This window comes from Lepisma saccharinum, chromosome 7, assembly GCF_977018435.1.
Source record: "Lepisma saccharinum chromosome 7, izLepSacc3.1, whole genome shotgun sequence".
Taxonomy (NCBI): domain Eukaryota; kingdom Metazoa; phylum Arthropoda; class Insecta; order Zygentoma; family Lepismatidae; genus Lepisma; species Lepisma saccharinum.
The window spans coordinates 13,294,070-13,313,259 of record NC_139235.1 but is presented as its reverse complement, the minus strand read 5'-3'; the positions used below and the strand labels follow the sequence as shown (position 1 = coordinate 13,313,259).

General features: G+C 36.3%; 1 protein-coding gene across 1 annotated transcript in view; it reads left to right on the top strand.

The window, feature by feature from the left end:
* Positions 1-1,412: 1,412 nt before the first annotated feature.
* Positions 1,413-19,190, top strand: part of LOC145990137 (cytosolic beta-glucosidase-like) — a 64,950-nt gene continuing 47,172 nt past the window's right edge. The window contains exon 1 of the mRNA XM_083125800.1: positions 1,413-1,486. The gene's annotated coding sequence lies outside the window, so the exon portion shown is untranslated. The remainder of the gene's footprint in view (positions 1,487-19,190) is intronic.

Genomic DNA, 19,190 nt, shown 5'->3' with positions numbered 1-19,190 from the left:
GCATTCCAGTACATAAAGTGGACTTGAAAGCAAACTGAAGACTCAGTCTCCCCTTCGCCATCGAAGCCTCTCGTATTCTCTTTCTATTTTGGTAATTTTACGTCGCTCCCTTTTGGAGTTAATCGCTACGAAGAGGATGAATGACGAATTGATGTTTGGATATATGCCTGACTAGAGCTCAAAACTGACCATTGACTTTTTATAAAGTCCAGTCATGAATTTCAATTGTATTTCCACTATTTTTTCCTTCTCTTTCTTTTCCATTCGTTGTTTTCATCATGAAGAATAGAATACAATGCCCAGAATTCAAACTCAGCCATAGCGTCACTGCCTTGTAATCAAGGGGTCCCGGTGGAGGCACAAGTGGTTCGGATCCCACTTTAAACTGTAGGTCCAGTCCCGATTAGCCTTACTGTGCATAAAGTGGACTTAAAACACCAAATCAATCAATCAATCAATCAAACTCGGCCAGTCCCGTACGTATCACGTAACTGGATATTTTGGAGCCTTAGGCAAGTTGTACTTTGACACCCACCCGTGTACTACCGAAGCAAGCATTGACATTTTATGTGCATCCTTCGATATTTTCTTCTTAAGCCATGGTTTGTGATATATACATCCTACACATTTCGAAATGAGGAAACGAAGAAAAACTCGTTTAAAATAATATTAATGATTCATAGTTTGCATTTCAGTGACGTCTTAGTGTCTGAAGAACATATTTAAAAACGTACTATTAGCACTACTTTGTTGAAACAGGAAATTCCAGCAGTGTGTTTCCAGAATATATTTCTGCCTAGTGTAACTTCCTCCGGGAGACATGGTGTTGTGCGCTAACCACTCCGTCACGAAAATCGGCATCCATGGACAGAGGTGGTCATTTTCGTTCAACCTCCCTCACGACTTACCTTTCGCACTCACCCTCATGGTGAGAGGGCGTGAGAGTGAGTCTGCTCTCGTGAGAGTCGTCCGCTAGAGGGTGACCACCTCTGGTCACAGAGGCCAAACACCTCTCTCCTGCACGCTACTGAAAGGAAACGTCTCTTTAAAGATAAAGTAAAGGAATAATGCTCTCTGAAGAAGAGCAACAAAAACAGAGGAAAAACAAAAATAAATTTATCATCACGTTAGACATCACACATGTAAAAGGCACTGATAGAAAGCAATGCATGTGCGTGTGGACTTTTCCAAAACGAGGTTGACTACCGGTAGATACCGGCTTATCTCAGACCTCAAAAAGGGTAACCCTTCAAAGTGAAACCAGTCATGGCAATCGACATGCTTAAGAAATATAAAGTATAGTGTAAACGTGGCGGGTAAGCAGATTCGAGCATGAATTCTTGTGGAGAGAAGGTGTTTGTTGTCGCAGTGTGCTGGATATTACATCCTTCGTCTTGTGAATTTCTGTTTGGGACATTTCCTCCTGATTTCAAATTTGGAATTTCCGGTGCTGCGTATCAAATCGAAGGCGGATGGAACGAAGATGGTGAGACATTTTTTTTCAGTTTTGAAGTAGGTCAGGTTTTTCTAAAACGTTGCCTCTTTTTTTTCAACCTTTTCTCTTTCTTTCGTGGAGTAGTGTTAACGTCGTCGCCTTGTAATCAAAGGGTCTCTGGTTCGACACCCGGTGAGGTACCTAGTAGATCGAATCCCAATTTGAAGTGTAGGTCCAGTCAAGATTACTGAACAGAATGGACTTATAACAAACTTCACTTCATTTCTGCTTTCTTTTCCACACTGTGCGAATTAATCTTTTTGCTCGGGGGGTGGGGGGATGCCCACTCAGCGGCGTATTTGTGATTTCATTTGTTTTTTAAATTTATTTATTTATTTTGCATTTGCAAATTGCCTTGCGGTCCTAAGTACCTTAGAAAATTGGTCCTATCCGAGGTCATTAGATTTTATGATAACATTTACACATAACTTAGAAACACTTAGTATATTTACATGCTAAGAAAACCGAAACTCACACACAAAAAGAGCGATCGAACTCAGGCACGTAGCCCCCCCGAAATCCTACAAATATCTAATTTACATTGGTTGATTGATTGAGTTGGTGTTTTAAGTCCACTTTATTCACAGTAATGCTAATTGGGACTGAAGCTACAGTTTAAAGTGCGATCCGAACCACTATGTGCCTCCACCCGGGTATCGAACCCGGGACCCATTGATTACAAGGCGACGACGCTACCGAGCCATCAGGGAGGCCAAATATCTAATTTACATAAATAGTGTATACTGGTAATTAATTTTACTTCCTTAACAGCATTAAACATTAGATCGAAAAGAAGTTTAGTGTATAATAGAAAAACCCAGTTTATATTTTTATATTCTACCATTTAATCCAAGAATAAATGGATCCACAGCTCCCAAAATGTATAGTTTTCTTTGTGAGAGGTCAAACAATATAAGCTTTGAGTAAAATTTGGCCATAACTTTTAAAGCCTTTTTTTGACGGAATGAAATGTTAATAACAAAATACAATAATTATGAACTTCAGTATACTAACTGTACAAAATGTAAGAAAAATAATGGACAATACTTGTGTTGGATATTCACTCATACGGTGGATCAAATAGCAAAGTCTCTCCATTTATCTAATAATAATAATAATAATAACAAATTTGGATTAAAATTGGTTTTAATAACTTATATTAGTTATTATTGTAAAATTACAATTATAACATTGGAAATAATTATTGTCATTATTATTTCTACTACTCAAGTATTATAGATGGCCTGCCCCCTTATACAAATATTTCTGTCGACGGCTGTGCTGATAAGGGTAGAGCCCCCCCCCCCCCGAAATAAAATCCTGGCTACGGGCCTGATCGAACTAGTAACACCGAAAACATGACCAAATGGTCCACATGTAATGTTTCATCGTTAGTCTTGTATGATCATGCCAGACGGATCAAACAAAACATTACGTGTGGACGTCTGGATGCAGTCCACTAGCGCATGAAAGGTGCCACGAGCGCACAATATCCAATGCTGCGTTGCCACATCTATGATTGTGTAATGTACAGGTTAGGTTAGCTTCGACTATGTCTCTGGGGTCTGCTGGGGTCTCCCTCCTTCTGCAGCGATACATTGCCCGTCTTACGAGTCCAAATTCTTTGAGATAGTGAGGTTATTTAAATGGAATAGGGTGTTATGAATATAGCCATTCACATAATATATGATACATAATATGTCAACTCGTAAGGACCCAGCCGGGGTCCCTTGAAAGGCCGAAACAGTTGACACAACGTGGCAACATCGCCATGGATTTTGTGCGCTCGTGGTATACATTTTTAACCACAAGCGCACGCAGCCTTTGGTTTGTGCGCTCCAGCCCTACGGTCGGACGTCTTGCATGAACTGAAAAGGTTTGGCGACCGCTCGAAACACGGATGGGCTGGAGGTTTGTTTTCAAACAAAATGGAAAAGTTGTTCCATGCGCACATGCATTTAATCGGTCAAACGTCGTTTAACTTTGAGCCGGATCTCGTTGATGTTGGACGACTAATGTCTTGTTTTTCAATTCCTCTGGTTAGTAGCGTTAATAATTTGTAGTAGGTGTCCATACGCAAATAATTATACCAATCCTCATGTTTCTGCTGTAATTTATGGAACAAATTGACATGTGAGAATTTACCCCTCTTAAGTAACTACTCTTGAGACCATCGTGATCGTTGTCCATTTTTTCCCCCTTTAATCTCACCGCACACACTGAAATTGTACTTATGAATAGTGCTTCATCCATGGTGTTCTTGGAACAACTGAAGAGAACACCTAGAGAAAGCATGAATAATGTAGCCCCGTGTTTTGCGTCAGTCTCATCTTCCAAACTTATACCCTGTCCCAGATAACTGTGAAGCAAGGCTGCGCATAGCGTCAGAGGAGGGAGGGAAATCGAGTGGCCAGAGCGAAGCAGTACACGCTGCTGAGAAGGCTGGTAACTGCAGTGGCTTTCCCCCACTCCATGTAACCCCGTTCTCTCTCGCGTGTTCATTGGTGGAGCCGTCTCGCGTCACTACTTGCGCAAAGACTTGTTTTCGTTTGCATGCTCTACAGTTAGCTGGGACAGAGTTATACCTTATCATGCAAGACGACAAAACATTACATGTGGACCATGCTTAAGTGAGCTTCGGGGGGAGAGGGGGCAAACTCCGTAGCTAAGATTTTATTTCTGGAGGAGACCATCTCTTATCAGCAGCCGCCATCTAAAGGCGAGAAATTGGGGGGGGGGGATAGAGCCATGAAGATGAATTTTTCGGTATATTACAACTTCTCATGCAAGATGTGTAATCCTACTAAGTAAAGTTGTTTGCCGGAATGACCTCTTTCTGACCTCTTACGAATTTTTGCTGTTAGTTTGTCATGAGGCGGATGAATTGATTATGTAATGCATTTAAATAATAAGTAATATGTAGTAGCTATGTATTAAAGAAACTTTGAATATGACAACTTTACGCTGCGTGTGTCGTTCTATCTCTGCATCAGAATTACCACTATCTGTTGCATAGGTTATCTGTGATAACTGCTGCACTGCACAGACTTTCACACCAGAAAGAGGTCATTGGGGCAAACAACTATACTTAATATGTTTCTTCCTGACGCCTTTTCGATTCTATGAACCCTAGGAAAGTTAACTTTATGGAACTGAATAAATGCACGAACAACAAACTCACAGTTACAGTTATCACGGATGGATTGGCTTTTCAATTACTGAACGTATGTTTGAAATATACGACTTGTCTAAATAATGAGACATTAGCTTGGCATGTCTGAATAAGTAAAGTACTTCCGGTTTTCAAATACCACACGTTAAGGTATAGCAATGGCTCGAACGAAACTGAAAGTTTCAGGCACTAATGCTCAGTGCGTCGAGTATCGATGTTCGCCACCGAAGTTCCCGGGTTCGAGTCTAAGCCTAGGGATGTATGTTCTTATTTTGAGTGTCCCTTTTTGTCCCGGGTTCGATACCCAGTGGAGGCACGTAGTGGTTCGGATCCCACTTTAAACTGTAGGTCCAGTCCCGATTAGCCTTACAGTGCATAAAGTGGACTTAAAACACCAACTCAATCAATCAATGAGTGTCCCTTTATCAATTTTATTTATTTATTTATTGCAATTTCCAGTACAGCAGAAGCCATTTTAAACCGGAAAGACACAACAGTAAAACAGTACCCTGGTGTTAAAAAGAACACACGAAACAAGATAAAATAAAATAAACAAAATATAAACATAAATATAAACATAAACAAGCCAAGACAGTGCCAAGGTAAACAGATTACTTTCACAATGCATTACTTATGTACAATTTTTCTAAGTTGGTGATAAAAGACGAATATGAACTGAAAATATCTATTTGGTTTGAGATGATATTGAATTGGTCCGGTAGCCTATGGAATAATGAACGTTGTATGAGTGATAGTCTGGGAGTTGCAGTATGGAAAGTCTCCTTGCTCGGTGTTTCTCTAATCATCGTTCATCTTCTTCGTCGCGATTAGCCAAAAGTGGCAGAAGAGCGCACTTAAATAAGAAAAATACAAATACACACATTACATCGACATTCATCCTTGTCGGTGTGATTTACCTACAGAGGTAGAAAATCTACTTAAAATAAAGTAAATCTTAAGGTGGTTTCAGTCAACAGACGGAACGCCAACCACAAATTAATGCACACCAGTGACGTAGCGTGATTGTATGAAAGGTGTAAGGCTTCCTTAGATAAACCTGATCTGAATATTGGATAAAGAAAACCCAAAGATATTTTAACTAAATAGAATATATTTGAATGTATGCCATGTATGGACATACTCAATTTCAAACACAAAATGCACACACTCTATGTTAACAATAATAGCATATTACTTACTGAAAATTCTCATTTATACTGTAACTCGATGCGACGATCCTTTAGTCTGAACACCTCAATCACGTCGTCGTAGAATCGGAAGTTTCTGGTCAATGTCTTTAGCAGCACAATGGATACGCGTCCCAAGTCAGATTTCCTTGCCTGAATCTGTGTGCTGCGTTGAAATGTATGAATCCTCTTCAGTGCAGAAAACGACTTTTTCACCGACGAGCTTCAGGCAGGAACAGTGAGGAACAATTCTGTTAGTTTGTACACTTGTTCAACAGCTTCATTCAAATGGTTAGTACGCAAGTACTCATGAAGTTCAAACACACTCTTTACTCAATATTCGGCTTCAGAATAAGTTACCTGTGGCTCAACTTTCAACTATTAGCAATTGACAAATTTCGCATACAGCTTAGTTAAGGACTCAAACTCTTCTTCTGGAAGGTCATGTCATATTTTTATTCTTATTATTCTTTTTCTTTCACTAAAAAGCCATTTGTAGGAAATGCGTAGGATCAAATTTGCAAATGGAAATGCATTCGAGAATATTACTCATTATCTTGGTTACGATATTTGCGCACATTTTGAAAAGCATATCAAGCAACTTAGTCAAAGTAAAAGGTAAAAAATAATCTGTGAATCATAACGCGAAGTATTACGCGTATGCTTTTAACACTACGGGCAACTGGGATGCACGCGCTTAACTTTGCGAGCGCTGCCCGATCTAGGATTACCAGACATTTCTCTTTTATCTTAAACTTCGCTGCTTCTAATGAAGGTAATATCCAACATTAAACCATCTCTTTGTGAACTTAATAGTTAAAGTAAAAGGTAAAGTGCTCCCCTATGCTTAGCACCACGCCATGAAGAAGTATAGGTTGAAAAAATTTCAGTGATGAGTGTAATATTCACTCATGCATTATTTACCAGTAGAATTGGACCGAGATGGAAGCAATTAATCATCATTTTAATTGACATTAATGTTTTTTTTTAATTTCTTATCGAGGGTGACGCTATTGTTAATTAATCAAGCGTCACGTGTCGAGGGTGGAAGAGGAGATGAGTCATCGATGAGTTTGAAATTAATGGATTTCCATTAATGTACAAAAGATACTATTGTGGAGTTCGTTTTTTACCCTAACCTAACCCTATTGTTGTATTTTATATATGTGTTTCAGCCGGATATGAGTCACAGTTGATTTATACAGACGTGGGAGTTTGGAATTAATGGTTTTTCCATTAATGTACAAAAGACACTATTATGGAGTTCGTTTTCGGCCTATTCTAACCCAAGGAACCGAGTTCCGGCCTATTCTAAGTCGTCACGAGCGGCCATTTAGGCGTCGGTGGTGGATTATATTAGCTATAATTAAGGATCTGGATTGATCCGAATTCAACCGGTGCCGATGCGATCGGAGGTAGAAGATATTATAACACAATATATGGCGTTAGCCTATGTTCGCTTTAAAGGCGAAAAATTGAACGATGTACCCTATATGAAAACGAAGTATACGGGAAGAATGCATGTTATTATCAATAATTGCTCTTAAAAAAGGGAAGAATACGCTTACAGCAAGAACCTGTTACGTGGTTGCATTCATCGTCACCCCAAACCGCGAGCGATCATTGACGCGTGAGGGAAGAAACGACTCTATTGTTACGTATGTTCACCCTTACGGGAGCTGAACGGAAGTCAAGTGCCGCCAATTTTTTTACACGCGTGTATTGATTTTCTTTGAGGTTCCCAATTTTATTTTGTGGAAGTAATTTACGCGTTCTTTTTTCTTCTGCCTTTTGTAACATTGCAAAGACTATTTGACCTAAGGCGTAAGGAATTTGGCTGAACTAGGAACAATCAGTTCCAGTATCTACAGGTTAAAGTCGATGCGATCCACTATTTGCCCTTATTTCTAGGTTGCGAACCACGGACCCTTTGATTATTGACTTATAAACATCAGGATTCACATAAAATTGACCAGATGTTTTTACTGTTAAGGCCAATATTTCGCATTTTTTGTGTATTTTTACTCAGAAAACGCTATTTGAACGATTCAAGCAAGAGTTTGCATGGCAATTTAGACACACAAACTGTGTTTCTTCAACTTTAGCTGAAGTTTAGGTTTATTTTTTACTCTAATATCACAATTTCATCTATTCAGGCAACATTTTTTATTAAATTTTGGACTCACAAAGACATTTTTTCAACTTTTAACTTGCTATTTTAAAAGTTTATTTCCATTTTTTACTCTAATATCACAATTTCATCTATTCTGGCAGGAGTGTTTATTCCAGTTTAGACTTGCAAAGATAATTTTTTCAACTTCTTTTATTAATTTTTCTATTTATTGCCTTTTGTATCTTATATTTTTTTAATTCTTAACATTGAGTTTTGTTCTTTATTTAAAAAAAATTCTCTAATCACTATGGAAGAAGTACTTTTAAGTAAAACTGTACCCACAAACTTTATTATTATTATTATTATTATTATTATTATTTTGTTGTTGTTTTTGTTTTGATGTAGTTGTTGAATCTTGTTGTTGTTATTAGGGTTTATTGACTTCCACTACGCTATTTTTGGTTTGCTTCGTAGCAAAGTTTGTTTGTTTTAGAGTTTCCTCGGTATTTTCTTACTTCTAGGGTAGGTAAAGTTTCCTAAATATATGAGTAGGGTTCCATATATTCTTGTTCTTGCATGTTTTTCATATGATGTGATCACCACAACTCTCCAAGTGCTTTTACTGAATGTTTCCATTTTATTGAGGCTTAGTGATTCCTAGAGCCACTTTATGCATGAGAGAAAGCTTGAAAATTTCGATCTCAGATAACCGTCAACCTTATGTCAGAGTATTTTCGAGTATATTTTAGACTTATTATGGGCCAGTAGAATATCACGGCTTGCTTATTTTTTAAGTATGTTGCGCAGTTATTGTATTTTTGCTTTTGCTTACTAGATAAACTGTATGAAATGTTTAATATTTGTACTTTTTTTGCACTTATAAGAGGCCAAACTTTTACTGTAACTAAAATTATTATGTCTCTAGGCACTGAGACCCCTTTACCAAGAGTACTATAACTGAATGTTTATTAATATTGTTTCTTTCATCCCTTAAATATAACAACTTAACAATATAATGACAAATCACAGGACAAGTCGATGTTAGCAGATGACTACGTGGCTCTTAAGCCCACCTGCCAAACTTTTTTACCATGTTATTTACCCTTACAGTCTTTTATTCGGGGTACGTTTCAAGTACTATTGACTTTTCTTGAGTGTTTGATTAACACCAGGGGTTATTTGTATCTGTTATGCTGTATTATTCGAGGCTTCTATTTTTTATTCTACAATCACTATATGTCCCTGAGAACTAAATTCCACTGACTGAAGCTTAAAGCTTAGGCTCTACAGCATGTTGAATGGTTAAGCACTGGTCAATATGAATTTTACAGAGGCTAGTAGGAGGCATAGGAACACACGCCAGAGCCTTATTAGCGTGCAAGAAGCACTTTCAGGGAGTACTACGAGGAAACGAAGTTGATTTTTTTGAGTGCTTTACCAGTTACACAGCCAATATTTGCTATTTCAAGTAACTACATGTACCAGAACATTTTACAGCCCAACACTAACTAGACTTCAATTTATACTTTATTAGGTGCTAAATGTAGCAAGAACACTGATTGTACATACTTTTGAGAATCCAACTATATCAGGATTTTTTCTATGTAAGTATATTTTTATTGATTACTAACTTTAACAGACCAATCAGGAAGACGACAAAATTCACTAAACTTAGTACTATAGTGTAGGTGATTGCATGAAAAGTAGAAATTATAACAACCACAAGATTTCGCTTTTTTGCTTTTGTGACTGATCGTGACGCTGAGGATGAATGGATAGCCAAAAATCTTAAGGACTGGATGTATTTTACCACTACAGACGCCTACGTAGAAACACTAGAGTACTGTTAGCTTTCAAAATTGAGGTTATACTGTACTGTTTCTTAAATATTTTGTATTTGGCACGTTACACTTATATCCATTTCAGGACAAATATTGCTAAAACTCTCAAATTTACTGTGTGCAAGTTGATATTGCTGCTATCAGAGGAATTAACAACCCTATTTTACAAACAAATGGTATTGTTTACACTTTATTTACTTCAATCTGAGACTAATATTTTACAGTAATTGAATCATTCAGCCCTAGTCAATACTTTACTGCATCAGAAAGTTTGTTATTAATCTAATAAGTATGCTATTTTGTGCTATTCTAACGCAAACGTTGTTTAATTCACTGGTTATAATGCAAACTTTTGCACAAATTCGATATATCCACTACCTTCAAACCATTTCATTTATATTTCTTGTAATTAACTTATGTTTCTTATAATTAACAAACTAAACTAATTACTTTGGCATGTTAAAAACCTTATTTTTTACTATTTCCTATTCTATCAGGTTCTATATTGCTGAACTCGCAGTGCCATCGATAAAATTAAACCCAATTACTTTAGTACCAAATAATCGAGGAAATATTGTACTTCTCCTAAACACTTATCTTCACAATATGATTCGCTTGCAGGACGTGTTGATAAGGTTAGCAGAGATGTACGCTACGAAAGACATGCAATAAGGAGACCAAGGAAGGAGACGTGCCCTAAACAGGCTAAAGACTATGCTGCCAAAAAAGAGAAAAATATATACACAATCTGCAAGCAATGTTTCGTTGTTGGAAAACATATTCGATCGTTTACAAAGGAGAAACACACATCTGCATAATGAAGCATATAAATTAAAGATTCCAAACAACCTCTTTCAACGTGTTTTAAAGAATAAAGAAGTTCAAAATCTACAACGTAACCTAACCGACAGTACTACAAGAAAAGTCATCAATATCTTGAAAATGTGTTCAACTAGTGCGAAGCACGTAGTGTGCCTGATTTGTTATGTACATTTTATGTAAGTCGGATTTGTAATTACTAACAAATTTATTTATTTAACACAAACCGATGTTGATTGTGATTTGTATGTTCACATTATTGTGAAAGACGTTGTCGGAAATGTGCATTTCGAAGATCGCGTATTGACTTTCACGTTATTGGAAATGAAATTCACTTACATTTCAATTCGAGTTACATAGCGTTGTATGCACGATGGTAAATAATGCATGCGTGAATATTACACCCATCATTGAATTTTTTTCAACTTTGTTCAATTTTGATATTTCACAAATACATTGTGGATAATTTTGTACTCTTATTTCTTTGTTGTGGTGGCCTCGGTGGCTCAGTCGGAAACGCGTCTGACTACCATGCTCAAGGTCCCGGGTTCTATCCCCGGCCGGTTCAAATCCGGGAACTTTTCTAACGTTGGAAGCGGCTCCGGCGCCCACCCAGCGTCGAATAACATGGGTACCTGGGGGAAACCCTGGGGGGTAAAGGCGGTCAGGGATCACATCATCCCCACTCACGATCGGATCAAGAAAGTGTGGGGCGTTAACCCCACACCCCCTATACGCCTTCATATACGCCTTCATCAAAATTCAGCTTATTCAATTCTGTGTGTTCTATAGTACCATTTTTTTTTCGATTATGCCTTCTATTTTTATCGTCGTGAGAACAAATTTGGATATTTTTTAGTTTGGCAAACTATCACTCTCTTTGAAATTCTATAAATAAAGAACGGGTGTTTTTTATTTATAGATTATATATTATATATTTTATTTATTTATTATCCAAACTCTAATATTCATAATTTATAATCCGATAATACTCCTGTGAAGTTCTGTGAGGCCCGTAGTACCTCGGAGGCCTCTGTCGATCTCCGTGGGGGAGTTGTTAGAACAGCGCACTACGATGCCAAGGGTCCCGGATTTGAAGCAAGTCTTTCACACACACTTCAACGAAACATCCTAGTATTTATCTTTATCCAAATCTACTTACAGTTTGTTAAATTCAAAGAAAACTCGGACGTCACTATATATAATTTCAATATATTTTCACTTATTGATCTACTGTCTTTTGTATTTCGTTGCTATGCTCAAAATAAGTATAGAAATTTATACATCGCAATTTCACATTATCAATAATTAATTATACATCTTATTAATTCAACAGCGTTTTGGAACATAACAAAATAGTAATTGATAACAACCTAAATATCATAATGCATGTTAAACACAAAATTAAACAATAAATAATAAATGAACATCTTTGGGTCAGTCACAATACGCACCCCTTCCGGGTGAAAATTTTCTTATTATTTAAATTCTGTAAATATCGAAAATTTTACATTTAGTTACAAACTTGTGAACATTGCAATTTTAAATTACAACATAAATTATATTTTTTCAAACAATATTAATTCAGTTCACTATGATCTCCGTGAATCAAACTTGACTGACATATTCTTCATTTTGTTTTAGTTGCATGCATTCAGTACATTAAACTAAAGACAATATTCTTGAATATGCAAATATCCAACATTTTTCATTGTAGAAGTATCCGTAGTTACCTTAACCTAATTACATTCAAGAATTATTTAGGCAAATTTAAGCAACTCTGTTTTCCTGTCGGCTGAACAATTAAACTTCTTTACATTAGACACATTTTGCTTATTTACAGATTTCTTCCCATCTAGAGACATAAGTTCCACATAATTGTTCTTAACATTTTTAACTAAGTAAGGACCTAACCATAAATCCATAAATTTGTGAATTTTCTTATTAAGAAAGCTGCTCTTCTCGTGGTTTTTAACAAGAACAATATCGTTGACTGCGATTGTGATACTCCTTCCATCCTCTTTCTTCGGTTTGGTTATAGCCATTTTCTTCATTCTTGTTTTTGCCATTAGACATTTATTCTGCCATGTCACCTTCTCCAGTTCAGATGGCCAATTAATTTGATGAAATACTGTATTCTTGACATTATCATGAAGAAACAATTCATTCGGCGTAAATCCTGTATCCTCAGATACCGGACTGTTTAAAAGTCCAACGATTACACTTAAGTGTTTAAACCACTGCTGATGATTATCCTTTGTGTATAGTCTTAGTAGCCTGATTATTTCCTTATTGTATCGCTCAATTGGGTTGGCGAAAGGTGAATACACTGATGTTGTAACATGTTTTATTCCATTCGATTCTACAAAACTCTTCCATTCAACTGATCGAAATTGAGATCCATTGTCAGACAAAATTACTTTAGAAAGTGGATAATGATAAAAATATTGCAGTTGGAACTTATTTATAATTTCCTTGGTTGTAGCTTTTCTCAAAGGGTAGGCCATTATAAATTTCGACATAACGTCCACTATTGTTATAATAAAGCTATAACCTTGTGATTTCGGTAAAGGTCCAATAAGGTCTATAGAAAGCATACTGTGAGGGGTTGTAGTATGTACATGCAAAATTTCTTTATCAATTTTTAAGACTGCCTGTTTAGTCTTTGCACATGTTAAGCAGTTTCTGAGATATTCCTTAATAGTATCTTTCATTTTTGGCCAATAAAAACAATCTTTGCATTTATTATGAACCTTAAAATATCCAAAATGTCCTTGCTTATCGTGAAGTCGATGTAAAATTTTAGGTACCAACTCCCTTGGAACTACCAGTTTCCACTTATCGTCTGGAAAGTGCTTCAGAAACAGAAGACCGTCATGGAATGTGTAAATCTCTTTGGATCCTTTCGGAGTATTGCCTTCCTTTAAATGCCATATAATTTCAGAACAGCATTGATCCAGTCTTTGACTCTCCTTCCAAAAGTCAACTGTGTCCTCATCAACAATATCTAGATTCAAATAATTAATGTATAATTCATTGATGAGAGGAACGCCTGTAGTTAAATCAGGATACCTACTAAGAGTATCGGCAGCTTGGTTACAAGTTCCAGGTATATGATGCACGGAATAATCAAATCCTTGTAGTTTTAAGGACCATCTGTTGAGTCTCTGATTTAATGACTTCGCAGACTCCAGCCATGATAATGATTTGTGATCAGTATACAAATGAACTTTGGTTCCAGCAACATATATATAAAATTTTTCAAAAGCAAAAAGAATTGCCAAACATTCGATCTCGTGCGTACTGTAAGTCACCTCATTACCGCGAAGAACTCTGCTTGCATATTGTATAATCTTGAGATCCTCTTCTGAAGTGTCGCCATTTTGCCATAAAACCGCACCGATCCCCTTCTTCGAGCCATCTACATTTATGTTGAAAGGTTTTGAAAAATCAGGTTGTGCTAAACCCTCGGGAGATATAACTAACTCACGTAACTTCTCAAATGCCTTTGAATGCAATTCCTTCCACATCCAAGGAACATCAGATTTCAGAAGTTCATAAAGAGGCTGAGCAGTTTCTGCAAATTTATTTATAAATTTTCGTCTCCAGTTGACCAAGCCAAGGAATTTACGAAGAGCTCTTTTGTTATTAGGTGTCGGAAAATTTATTATTGCAGAATTCTTGCTTGAATCAACTTTAATTTGGCTTCCAGAAACTATATGGCCAAGAAAAGAAATTTCCTTACATGAAAATTTGCACTTCGAAAACTTAATTGACATATTAGCCTCCTTGAGTTTCTGAATAACAGCTTCTATATGCCGTAAATGTTCCTGCCAAGTTTTACTGAAGATCAAGAGGTCATCCAAGTAGCAAGCAACGTAATCATTAAATTCCCTTGTGAATATCTTATTCATTCTGTCTTGGCAAACAGAAACTGCAGACTTTATACCAAAAGGAAGATATCTAAAAAGATACTGTCTTCCACGATATGAAAAAGCAGTATAAATATATGAATCCGGACTTAACGGGATCTGAAAATATCCACAAGATAAGTCAATAGAAGAAAAATACTGCGCTCCTAAAAAGCGTTGCAACATTTCATTGATTGGTTCCACTCTAACTTGCGGACTAATAACATGCTTATTTAAATTCCTAAAATCCACAACTGGCCTCCACAGACCCCCCTGTTTCGGGACTATGTGCAAAGGATTTAAATATGGCGAAGACTCTTGGTAAATGATGCCCCAACTTTCCCGTTTGGCAAGTTCTTCTTCCAAAGGTTTTCTTCTAGAAATCGGAATAGGATATGGTGCAGTAGATACAGGTATTTCTGTGTCCAATTGTATCTTATATACCTCTACATTTGCATGTCTTGGTCTATCAGAAAATTGGTTATGATACTTCCATAAAAGTGAAAGTAAATCTTGTTTTTGTACTTCATTTATGTCGTTAATTTCAAAAACTTTATTGTAAATATCGCTCTTAGAAGGCATGTATTCGATATCTCATACAGGCACATAATTTAACAATCCACAACACTTCAATTTATTTGCTTTGGATTGAGGTTCATTCTTAATCGTAGAGCTACAATATTCATCACATTTAGAGTGTAACAAATTAGAATCTTCATTATTTAATGAAGCACAAATTTCCTTACCTGAAGAACTTACTAAACTTATGTGCTGTGACCTGAGATCTACTATAGCCTTATACTTTTGTAAGAATGGAACTCCCAAAATAACATCAGCGTTAAGTTCCTTTATAATAAAGAATTCCATAGGAAAATATTCATCATCAATTTGAAGGCTTATCGTTTTGCAACCAGCAATCTTGCACCTTTTACTTCCAACAAATCCAGACAATCTGATATCTTCAACCTTGTCTAATCTAAGATTACCAATCAATGATGTTATTTTGCACCAAACTTCGTAATTTAAAACATTTGCTTGACTTCCAGAGTCTATTATACAAGTAATAAGTAATTTACATATGAGTCCATGTATGATTGGAACTTCCGTTACAGGAATAGGAACACCATCCTCATTAAAAGTCCAGTCGGGTTCATCGTCGAACCATTCTAACAGAAAGTTTATTTCAAATGTTTTGAAAGATGAACTCGCATTATTTACAACATTAATACGATCTTCTTCACTAACACTATCATCAATTGAACGTTGCCTCTTAACAGGACAGCAGAGGGACTGAGGCACTTCCTTCTGCGCAACTAATTTAAAGATGCTGAGTTAGGAATTTGTTGCTGTATCGATCCTTGTACTTAATCTATTCGCGAAGTATTTTGTTCACGTGTCATTCTTGTAGAATCAGAATTAATTTGTGATACCAAACCTGCTGCTTCAGGTTGAGAATTTAATGAATTTGAATTTGAAGGAAAACTCTGATATGGCATTGTATTATTATTAGCACTGCGATTTTCATTCCTGTAATAGAATCGCGATTGATTGAGCAAATTTTCATCATTAAATTGTCCTGTAGCTGAACGATAATTATCTTGCCTGTAATTATTTCGGAATTGTCCTCCGTTTCTAGATCTCAAGCCATTATAATTGTTTCGTGCAGTAAAATTTCCATGATGTCCATAATTATTAGAGGTTCGCCTAAAATTGTTGAAATATCGACCTCGAAGATTGTTTCCCTGCCGATTTTCGTAACCTTGATTGATAACAACATTGGCTTCTAACTCACTACTAGTTGGAGTCTGAGTACAAACACTAGTGGTCTTCGAACGTCGAACATTAACTTGCCGCACATTTAACTTGCCTCTATTTTGTTCAGAGTTCTTAAAAATCTTTGGAATATTTTCACGTTCGTTGTCTTCATTAGGAAGAACAACAAGCCCCTTTCTACTAAATTTTATTACATCTATTCTTCTTAACATGCTAGTTAGTTGATCTACTGAACGAATTTCGTGACAAGTAATGTGATTGGCAATATTATCAGGTAATTGGCTAAGTATTAACTGCACAACATCTATATCTTGAGGATTTTCAACCAAATTGCAATAACTAGAGTGAGTTTTTAAAGCAAAAGTCTCTAAACTGCCATGTACACTGGGATCGTATTTGCGATTCCTCAATACGGAGAGTTGTGATTGGATAACTTCCGAAGAAGCAAACTGATTAATGAATTCTTGTACAAACTGATCATAAGAATTAAAATAATAGTTATGAGTCCGAAACCAATAACCAGCTCTCCCAGTGAAGCATTGTTGGATACTTTGCAGTTTCATTTCTGTTGGCACTCCTACAACATTTAATATGTTATCCAGCTGCTCAATATATTCTCTAGCTGATTGTTGCTCTATCTTTCCCGAGAACTTAGGCAATTGAGATAATTCACTTAATTTTAAACGTCCACTTCTTGCATTTCCATCTCCATTGCATGTATTTCTACTTATAGGATGATCACTTCTTCCTCTCAAACTATACGGTCGATTATAGCAAATATGATTTGCTCCGTTTAACCCTGTGTTGCTACAGTTATGCAATCTCGAACCATTTACAGAAGAATGAGGATCATCGTGATTGTTCGAAACTGAACATGGTACACTTGCATCACGATAGATATTACTAACACAATCATTTTGTGGGTTAGGTTCTGATATTTGTGGGTTAAAATCACATCACATACAAGGAGAATTAACGCTTTGATCCAGATGACAATGTGGATTATTATGTACATTACTAACATTGTCATTATTCTTAGTAAGCACAAAACTAGAAGTAGGATGTGAATTTGTACCAAACAGTTGATAGCAAGCGTTAGTGTAGTTATATTTCTCAGCACCTAACTCTCGTTTTTGGAATGGACCTTCTGAGTCGTCACTTCGGAATTTCTTTACGGAAGTTTCTTCAGAGCTGGATCTTACAGATTTATTATACTTGTGCTTCCAACGGACATGTTTACGAGCACGAGTGTTAGTAACATTCTTCTTACCGGAAACTGTCCTAGAAGAATCATCTGATACATCACTAGACGAAGTACTGAGTACAACATCACACTGAGTTTTTCCATTCCTACGTGTATTAGATTCTGTATTATCCACAACAATTGATTTTGTTCTACTATTACTATTTGTAACAACAGAATTATGAGCAGAGGAATTATGTGTAAGGGCTACGCTACCTTCATCATTATCGTTAACCTTGGCTGTTAAATCCTTGCCATCAGCTTGAAGCTTTTTGATATTTTGTTCTATACCCTCAATATGGGAATTAAACTGTTGGAACCTTTGTGTACAATGAGAAATATGCTTATGTACATCAGCATTAACATCGCTTTTACTTTCTAAAATAGTGACTCTAGATATAAGATCAACTATATTAGCAGAGCATTCATTACAATTTGAATTGAGATTATCTAAACGTTGGTCATAATCAAGAACGTGTTCTTTCAATGATAATTGCACATTTTCAAATTCAGATAGTTTGACATCAACATTACGACATTTATTATCAAACACAGATTCAAGACTTGTAGTTGATTGTAAACACGCTGTACTAACCGCATCTATTTTGTCCTTAAATTCAGACATTAAAATATTGAGCCGATTGTTAACATGACTAATATCATGATTAACAGCTTCAAATTTGACATCAAGCTGTGAAGATAACTGTGTATGTGCACTAGATAATTCAGCTTGTTTTAAAGATATAACGTCAAGTTTAACCTGAATATTTTCATTAGACAGATTTAATTCTGATCTAAGTTCCTGATTAGACTGTTCAAACTGAGTCTTAAGTTCCTGATGAGACTGTTCAAACTGAGTCTTAAGTTCCTGATTAGACTGTTTAAGTTCCTGATTAGACTGTTCAAACTGAGTCTTAAGTTCCTGATTAGACTGTTCAAACTGAGTCTTAAGTTCCTGATTAGACTGTTCAAACTGAGTCTTAAGTTCCTGATTGGACTGTTTGAGTTCTTGATTAGACTGTTTAAATTCCTGATTAAACTGTTCAAACTGAGTCTTAAGTTCCTCATTAGAATTTACAACAGCTAATTGTATGTTTCTAATGCTGTTTAGTATGTCATTTAAATTAGGATTTATACTTTCCAAATACACTGGCAATTGGTAAGGATCGTAACCGGAATCACATTTCTTACAACAATATTTTTCCTTAGTGGTAGAATAAATTGTCCAATGTGTGACGGAAAGCTTCAAACATGAAACATGATACCACGAACGGCAGTCAAAACATTTCTCATACCTCAGGTCATTATCGAGCTTATCACAACACGTCACTTCTTCAATCTTACCTGACTGTACATCACAAATGTCCCCATCGTGAGAATTACTACTATTTAAGTAGGTTCCTTCATATGCAACATTAGATTTTAGCCTACGTGAATGTCTAGGCTTCGTTTCTTTAGATTTATCTGCCATGACTGCACAGAATAATAATAAACATAAATAAAATATTTAGGGTCGCCAATTTTGCCTTCGCAACATGTTCAACAAATTGCAACTCGAAGACAAAATAAAATTTTAAAAGTCTGTAACAACCATTGCGCAAACCTCAAACCACGCATCAGAAGATTGTCCTTTTTT